The sequence below is a fragment of the Chelonoidis abingdonii genome, chromosome 15 (genome assembly GCF_003597395.2).
Source record: "Chelonoidis abingdonii isolate Lonesome George chromosome 15, CheloAbing_2.0, whole genome shotgun sequence".
Lineage (NCBI taxonomy): Eukaryota > Metazoa > Chordata > Testudines > Testudinidae > Chelonoidis > Chelonoidis abingdonii.
This window is the reverse complement of record NC_133783.1, coordinates 17,601,603-17,609,491: the sequence shown is the minus strand read 5'-3', so window position 1 is coordinate 17,609,491 and position 7,889 is coordinate 17,601,603.

Here is a 7,889-nt window from a genome sequence, read left to right as displayed (position 1 = left end):
TCTAGCTTGCTTGCTAGCATATATATACCTACCCCTGGAAATTTCCACTACCTGCGTCTGACGAAGTGGGTATTCACCCACGAAAGCTCACGCTCCAAAATGTCTGTTAGTCTATAAGGTGCCACAGGATTCTCTGCTGCTTGTACATTTAATGGAATCCAGTGGGGTTTTCTGCTTCCTGTGTGCACCACTGCTCAAAGGGTATCAGCTGCATTTTGCACTGGCTTTGGCTTCTGAGTAGTTCCAGCCTGCCACCCCATGAAGAGACTTGTGTTTATATCTTTCCTCATTAAAATATTTTAATAAAAGTTTCCCTGTGTTTCTAATTTTAACCTCACCAAAAAAATGGGAGACAGAATGAACAAGTGAAAACAGCCAGTAAGAAGATGACATAGCATCAAGGAATACTATTTATAGTGCTTTTCCTGTCAGGAGACTAGCCGATTATCAAGTCTGGGAAGGTACGTACATAGACTTGGCAACGAACATACAGTTTGAATAACGTACCCATCACCCTGAGCACTATTGAGAAAGACAGACACTGCTCTTTCCAATATGTTGGTTAAATGTGTAGTTTCATGGTCTAAGATAGTAAAAATTGTTTCTCCTATAATTATACAGACTGGTTTATTTTGGTCAACTCCCTATGGTACTGTGGACTCTGCTTGCCAGGTAAGGAACAAAGTCATGTTCAATATCCTAAACTGTTTGTTCTACAGCATGAATGCGCTGCATGGCTGGATATACCACAGCTCTGAGATACATTAAAGAGTTGGTTTGTAGTGAGCAGCATTTAAAGAAAACAAAGAGGTGAGGCTTATACAAGATCCCTGTACCTAAACGAATTAAAGCCCTTGTTAAAGTATTGCTGCTTGAGCACAGTGAATGGAGGAACTGTGCTCTAACAGCAACACATTTATGGACTGAGGAAGGTCCATTCATCCTGCTTTTCAAGGTAAGGAGTGAAGATTCATAAAACAATTGGTGAGATTTTCAATGTACTTTACCTGGAATTGAAGGAAAATAAAAGAATGTAGGTGTTTGTCCTGGAACATTACATTGGAAGGAGCGGTGAGTTTATGAGCAGGGCTAATATTTTCCAGGCACATGGACTGAGGATATAAAATAGGAGACAGTGGCATCATGCTTTTACCTTTCTCTTCCCCCACTTATACTGGAAGCAACAAAAATACTGGGAAGACAAAGGTTTGAACTGAGGAGACTGGTCCCAGGTTTAAAGGGAAAGCCTGTGTACTAAAGATTGTAACCTACCTGCAACATCCAGTGGGGTGAGAAAAACTGCGTGATCCAAATACTGCTTAGTCTAAATAAGGTTTAGATTGCTTATTTTCATTTTCTTTGGTAACTATCTCTAACCTTTTGTGCCTACCACTTATAATCACTTAAAATCTATCTGTCTTTATTAATACATCTATATATTTGGTTGATGTACTTGGAAAATCTCAGCTTAGTTTACAAACGCTAGTGTGTGTCCTCTCCATATCGAGGGAGGGGTAGACTGGGTAATAAACTTACACTGGTCAGGATTCTGACCAAGACGGTACAGTTCTGGAGTGCAAGGCTGGAGGCTTGGGAGATTTGCTGGTGCCTTTTTCTGTGTGATTCATGAGTGCTCAGGTAGCATTCATGCAATCTAGCTCAGTATGGGGTTCCATATGCTGTTGTGCTGTGTGAAAACTGCACCTGGAGGGGCGTGCTGCTTGTCACTAGCAAAGCATTGTGAGACACGGCCCAGGCTGGAGAGTTAAGGGTGCACAGGAGTACCCTAGATCCAGGTTGTACCCTGGGGATCCCGTCAAGGATGTATATCGAATTATAACACAATAATCCTACTCTGAGCTGTCTGTTTACACAAGACTGTGGAGAACAAGGCCCAAGCTGTATATAACGGACTGCATCACAGGCCTTGGCTGGCTAGTTATGCAGGGGATTTCCCAGTATAAGCAGAGCAAACAACTGTAAGCTGCACTCTACACTGTGCATTTCATGCTGGTTCAAGCAGGGGTAAACTATCAGTGCAAGCAGCAGCTTTGCCTGCCTACACTATGGGGTTGCTGCAGTGCAGTTACACCACTGTCTGGGCATCGATGGTGGTAATTGGGGCAAATCCCCCGTGCAGACAAGACCTCTTTCAGGCAGGATTTGACAGACCAGCTGGTAGTATAGAGAAGGTGGAAATAATGAGAGGAATGATGGTCCCCTGGTGAGGGGGCTAGCCTGGTACATAAGAACCCCACGTTCAATTCCCTACTCTGTTATAGACTTTTTATGTGATCTCTTAGTAGCTCAGTTCCTACATCCTACCCTCTGATAATCAGAGCAGAGAGTAGCAAAATCTCCTTGAAGAACCCCCAAATCAACATTCTCCACCCTGACTCTTGTGAAAGCTCCTCCTGGGAAGCCAGGCTTTACAGCTGTTTGGAAACAGACGGGGTATGCAGCCACAGGTCACAAGTAGTTTTCCCTCTTTCACAAGTAGCTGGCATTTTGTGGTAGCTAATTTTAACGTGGACTCATTTCCTAGCTGAAATCCCCCACGGACTACCTGCTAGTCAAAATGGCAGGAATACCCCTTACAAAGACTGATCTCCATTGCCACGAAGAGAGGAGATTTTACTGCAGCCATGACTGGAAACAGCTTGATAATGCAGCTCCAAAGGAAACCAGGTTGCCATGGGACAGCTGGAATTCCAAGCTCTTGGCCTCAACGTTGATGCTTCTGATCTCCATGTGTGTCCCAACATCCACAGGTTTTGGGGCCTACGCTTTGACTAATTCCACCGAAGGGGCTAACTCTACCCCTTTATAGAAGGATTATGAAGAAACTCAAAAAGGAGACGCTTATAGAGTTTCCAAGTCCCTGTGTTGGAAACCCACCTATAAATGCAAGGCCAGAAGGGATCGTTGTGATCATCTAGTCTACCTCCTGTATAACACAGGTCAGATAGAACATCCACAAAATAATCCCTACAGCATATTTATTTTATTTTTTTTTTAGAAAAGCACTCACTCTTGATTTTAAAATTGTTAGTGATGGAAACTCCACCATGATCCTTGGTAAATTATTTCAATGGTTAATTACTCACTGTTAAAAATTTACAACTTATTTCCAGTCTGAATTTGTCTAGCTTCAGCTTCCAGCCATTGGATCATGTTATACCTTTCTCTGATTTGAAGAGCGCATTATCAGCTATTTGTCCCCAATGTAGGTACTTAGAGACTGTAATCAAGTCACCCCTTTACCATCCCTTTGTTCTGCTAAATTGCTACACTCAAAGAGCTCAATCACTGTAAGGCGTGTTTTCTAATCCTATCATTTTTATTGCTCCTCTCTGGACCCTCTCCAATTTATTAACATTCTTCTTGAATTGTTGACACCAGAACTGAACATAGTATTTCAGCAGGGATCATACCAGTGCCAATGCAAAGGTAAAAGAACCTCTCTATTCCTACTCAAGAATCCCCTGTACATCATCCAAGGATCACATTAGCCCTTTTGGATACAGCCTCACACTAGGAGCTCATGTTCAGCTGATTATCAACCACAACCCCCAAATCTTTTTCAGTCATTGCTTCTGAGTCCTCCACATCCTGTAAGTATGGCCTATACTTTTTGTTTCTAAATGCATACGTTACATTTAATCATATTAAGATGCATATTGTTTGGTTGCACTCAGCTTACCCAGTGACCCAGAATGCTCTGTAGGAGTGACCTGTCCTCTTCATTATTTATCACTCCCTCAGTTTTTGTGTCATCTGCAAACTTCATCAGTGTTGATGTTATGTTTTCTTCTAGGTTGTTGATAAAAATGCTAAATAGCAGAGGGCCAAGAACTGATCCCTGTGGGACCCCACTGGAAACACACTTGCTCAGTGATGATTCCCTGTTTACGACTACATTTTGAGACCTATTCTTTAGCCAATTTTGAATCCATTTAATGTGTGCCAAGTTAATTTGATATTCTAGTTTTTAAATCAACATGTTATATGGTACCATGTCAACCACCTTACAGAAGTCTAAGCCTACTACAGCAACACTATTACCTTAATCAACAAATTTGTAATCACGCACACAAATTAGTTTGATAGGGTCTATTTTCCATAAACCCATATTGATTGGCATTAATTATATTAGCCTCCTTTATTTTAAAAAGGGTAAATGGAATGATCCTGGTAATTATAGGCCTGTCAGTGATCATGGGCAAGATAATGGAGCAGCTGATACGGGACTCAATTAATAAAAAAAATATTGTCACAACAGTGGTTTTCTTCCAGTCTTCTGGAACTTCCCCAGTGTTCCAAGATTTATTGAAAAATCTACATCACAGTGATCCAGTGAGCTTCTCAGCCAGCTCTTTTAAATCTCCTGGATATAAGTTATCCAAACCTGCTGATTTTAAAATATTTAACTCAAGTAGCTGGGGCTGTTTGGAACTGTCTCCAGTGCTCTTGGGATGCTTTGGAGTGTTACTATCAGAGTGGGTCTATGTTTGTACAGGTCTAATTCTCTTATTGACACAGAAATAGTGTGAGGCCACTTTCTGGCAGATAGTGGAAGATTGTGTTTTACTTGTGCGTGACTGGATTTAGTTTTGTAATAAAATCATTTAAGAAGGCCTTGCCTGATGCTCATTTTTGGACTCTTAGAAAAGTCTATTTAAACTGTTGCATGACATATTCGCTGACTGCATTTCATAAAACCATAGAAGTTAGGAGAGAAAAAAAAGACTACAGATCATCATCTTTAATCCTCCTCAATGCAGAGAATACTCTGCACCGTATTCTTAATTAGTTTGTCCAGTCTAGTTATAACTACATATAAAAAGAAGGAGCTGTGTAAGGACACAACTTTGAATGGTGTAGAATAAGTAGTGCATGCTAGACAAGTTTATCCACTAAAACTATTAAATCTCACGCACTCTGCTGTGCAGTAGAAGCTCAGAGTTACGAACACCTCAGGAATGGAGGTTGTTCATAACTCTCAAATGTTCGCAACTGAAAAAAAATGTTACGGTTGTTCTTTCAAAAGTTTACAACTGCACATTGACTTAATATAGCTTTGAAATGTTACTATGCAGAAGAAAAATGCTACTTTCCCTTTTTTTTTTAGTAGTTTACATTTAATGCAGTACTGTACTGTATTTGTATTTTTAGGGGTTTTTGGGGTCTCTGCTGCTGCCTAATTGTTTACTTCCAGTTCCAAATGAGAGGTGTGTGGTTGACTGGCCAGTTTGTAACTCTGAGTTCTACTGCAATTACAATCTTACCATTTTTGAGTTTAAACCAACTCTCAGTGGCACTTCTGGTGAATTTAGTTAACTGTTAGTTATGTCCTAAATCAGGAATGGAATCCCTTCTGGATCATGTATAGTATGTATCACTGACGATTACACATTTGTGCAAGCTACATGAAACCTTTGGCCTGTCTAAAACCACACACTACACAGTAATGTCAATTAAATCATTTTCTCTGTATTCCTATATTTGAGCAAGTTTCTTTACCCACATGAGATTATCACAGTCCCACCTAACACGTTTGGATCACAATTTAAGTCCTACTCCAGCTCTAAATGGGGAGGACACAGCAACCACAGTGACTGTTGCAACAATGAGACTGCAGTAATGGTCACAGAGGGTAAAATTTCAAAGAGAACTTCATAATGGGTCATACAGGCCCCACACAGGGAAGGAGGAGTTAATGACAATATGTGGACCTAATTGGCCTTGGCCAGCTACACTTGTAGCAGATGTGGAGAGACAAGTTAAAAAGGAGGAGACGTGGCTCAGTTTAGGGTTAACCAGGAAGAGAAGCACAGATCTACTTTTCTCTTGATGAGGAAAACTGATTTCAGCCAAGAGTCTGGAGTTTTGATAAGTCTCACAATGGATGGGAGTCTGAGACAACCAAGCCCAGGAACACTGGCTGTTTGAAAACAAGCCCCAGGTAGAAGAATGGAGTCCTGTTGAACCCTCTTTAGGTAACATTGGTTTTGGAATCATAGTATTCCTTTATTTTTGGTCTTCAATACCCCAGAAGGGGGGAACTTAAATTCTGACCTGGCTGTAGGGTTGAGTCACAGGAAAAGGTGGATCACAGGAGAACTAGAGCAGCTGTTGGCAGGAGAGCACTCCTGGCAAGGCCAGCTGCTGACGCACTTAAATATTTCAGGTGCTGAAGTCCCCTTTTCAAAAATGACTTACGACTTAAGTACTTTTGAGCACTTTAGCTCCACTGTTTGTAGTTTCTGAGTGGAGGAATCTGACAAACACCCCATGCCCACAGAACAGTGCTTACTAGGCTATTGTACAGAGCCAAATTTTGTGTGTGTGTGTGAGAACCTTCAACAATTGAGATTTATAATGGAAGACCTGAGTCATCCTGAATTAATATGGCCACTATAACATAAATGCACCTCATTTACAGTAGTAGAACAATGAAAAGCCTTGTGACCATAAATATTTTTTCAACATAGCATCTCCTGTGAATGGGGGTAAAATAATATAAGCACAATCTTGGCATCATAACTGGTGCCACTCTAATGTCACATCGCATCCATAGCATAACTGAGAAAACACAAATATTTGCATAGCCATTAGACAACCATTATTAGTAACAATTAAATGCTGAGCAACTAGGACTCACACCAGTTATATTCAGCTGTCCCCTGCTTGTTCTGTAAGATATCACACTGACTCATAGTTAAAGAAATCTATAGACTACTTTGATCAACATTTTTCATTTACACCTTCAATATCTAATAACTTTAGGCAAAAAAAGTTTGCTTCTTAGAATTGTTTGGGATATATGTAAATAAAATAAAGTTGGAAAAACAATTATGTATGAGTCCCAACTTTTCATACAGTTATTTAACTGATGATTAAGGATTGAAACAGAAGAATCTTTTAAAACAAAATAAAGAAATTGCAATTCACAAAGTAATTTCTTTGTCTGATTTAAAGTTGAATTCCTCTGAGGAGTCCAACGTAAGTTTCTCATGTATCAAAAGTCTTCTATATCAAACTATCAGGCAGTGGAAAAGCAACGTGCTTGTTGAATAATACCAACACCACTAAAAAAGCAAATTTTTTTCTGATCACTTACAAAAGGTTTTTCCTGTTAACTGACAGAAAGGTAAAGATTTCAATGCTTAAAACTTACTTTACTTTTGCTTTTCACTTCCTTTATCGCTTCCAGTAGCAACATGGGGCATCGATTAATTTTTTTTTTTTTTAAAGTACCACCACAGTCCTCTTTCTCTAGGGTTTTTCAGATTGCCTGAAAGAATAAGGAAATGTAGTAAACTTTAATCTTTGTAATCTTGCTTTATGAACAATCTTCAGGTTTTCCTGTTGATTTATCAACAGGAAAACCTGAAGATTGTTCATAAAGCAAGATTACAAAGATTAAAATCAGCCTAACATTCAAAAAAGATGTATGAAAGAAAAAAAATTATATTAACTTGAAAAAAATAAGAGATGATAGGTATGTAAAGATAATGTACATTACTGTTTCTATATTAATAAAATCCTGATCTAACCTGAAAATATAGTTCTCTAGAAAACAGAGATTAATAGTTATAGTGAAACCGATGAGGGCGATTCTTCTCAAGGCAATTTCCAATCTTACCAGACTGATCCAAAGTATTCTAAAATATGCTGAGTGAATGGTTCTGCTCTTAGACTGCCACTACTATGAAACAACAAGCTTTTTGTTGAGCTCTTCAGATAGGTCTTAATCTTGTTGAATAATTCATTACATCCAGCCTGGCCCAGCTGTGTTAGTGGCAGGTGTGAAATAGGTTGGTTATGTCAGTTCAGAGTCAAATATACTAGTAATCACATCCCAAAAAAAACACCACTCCTGCTGT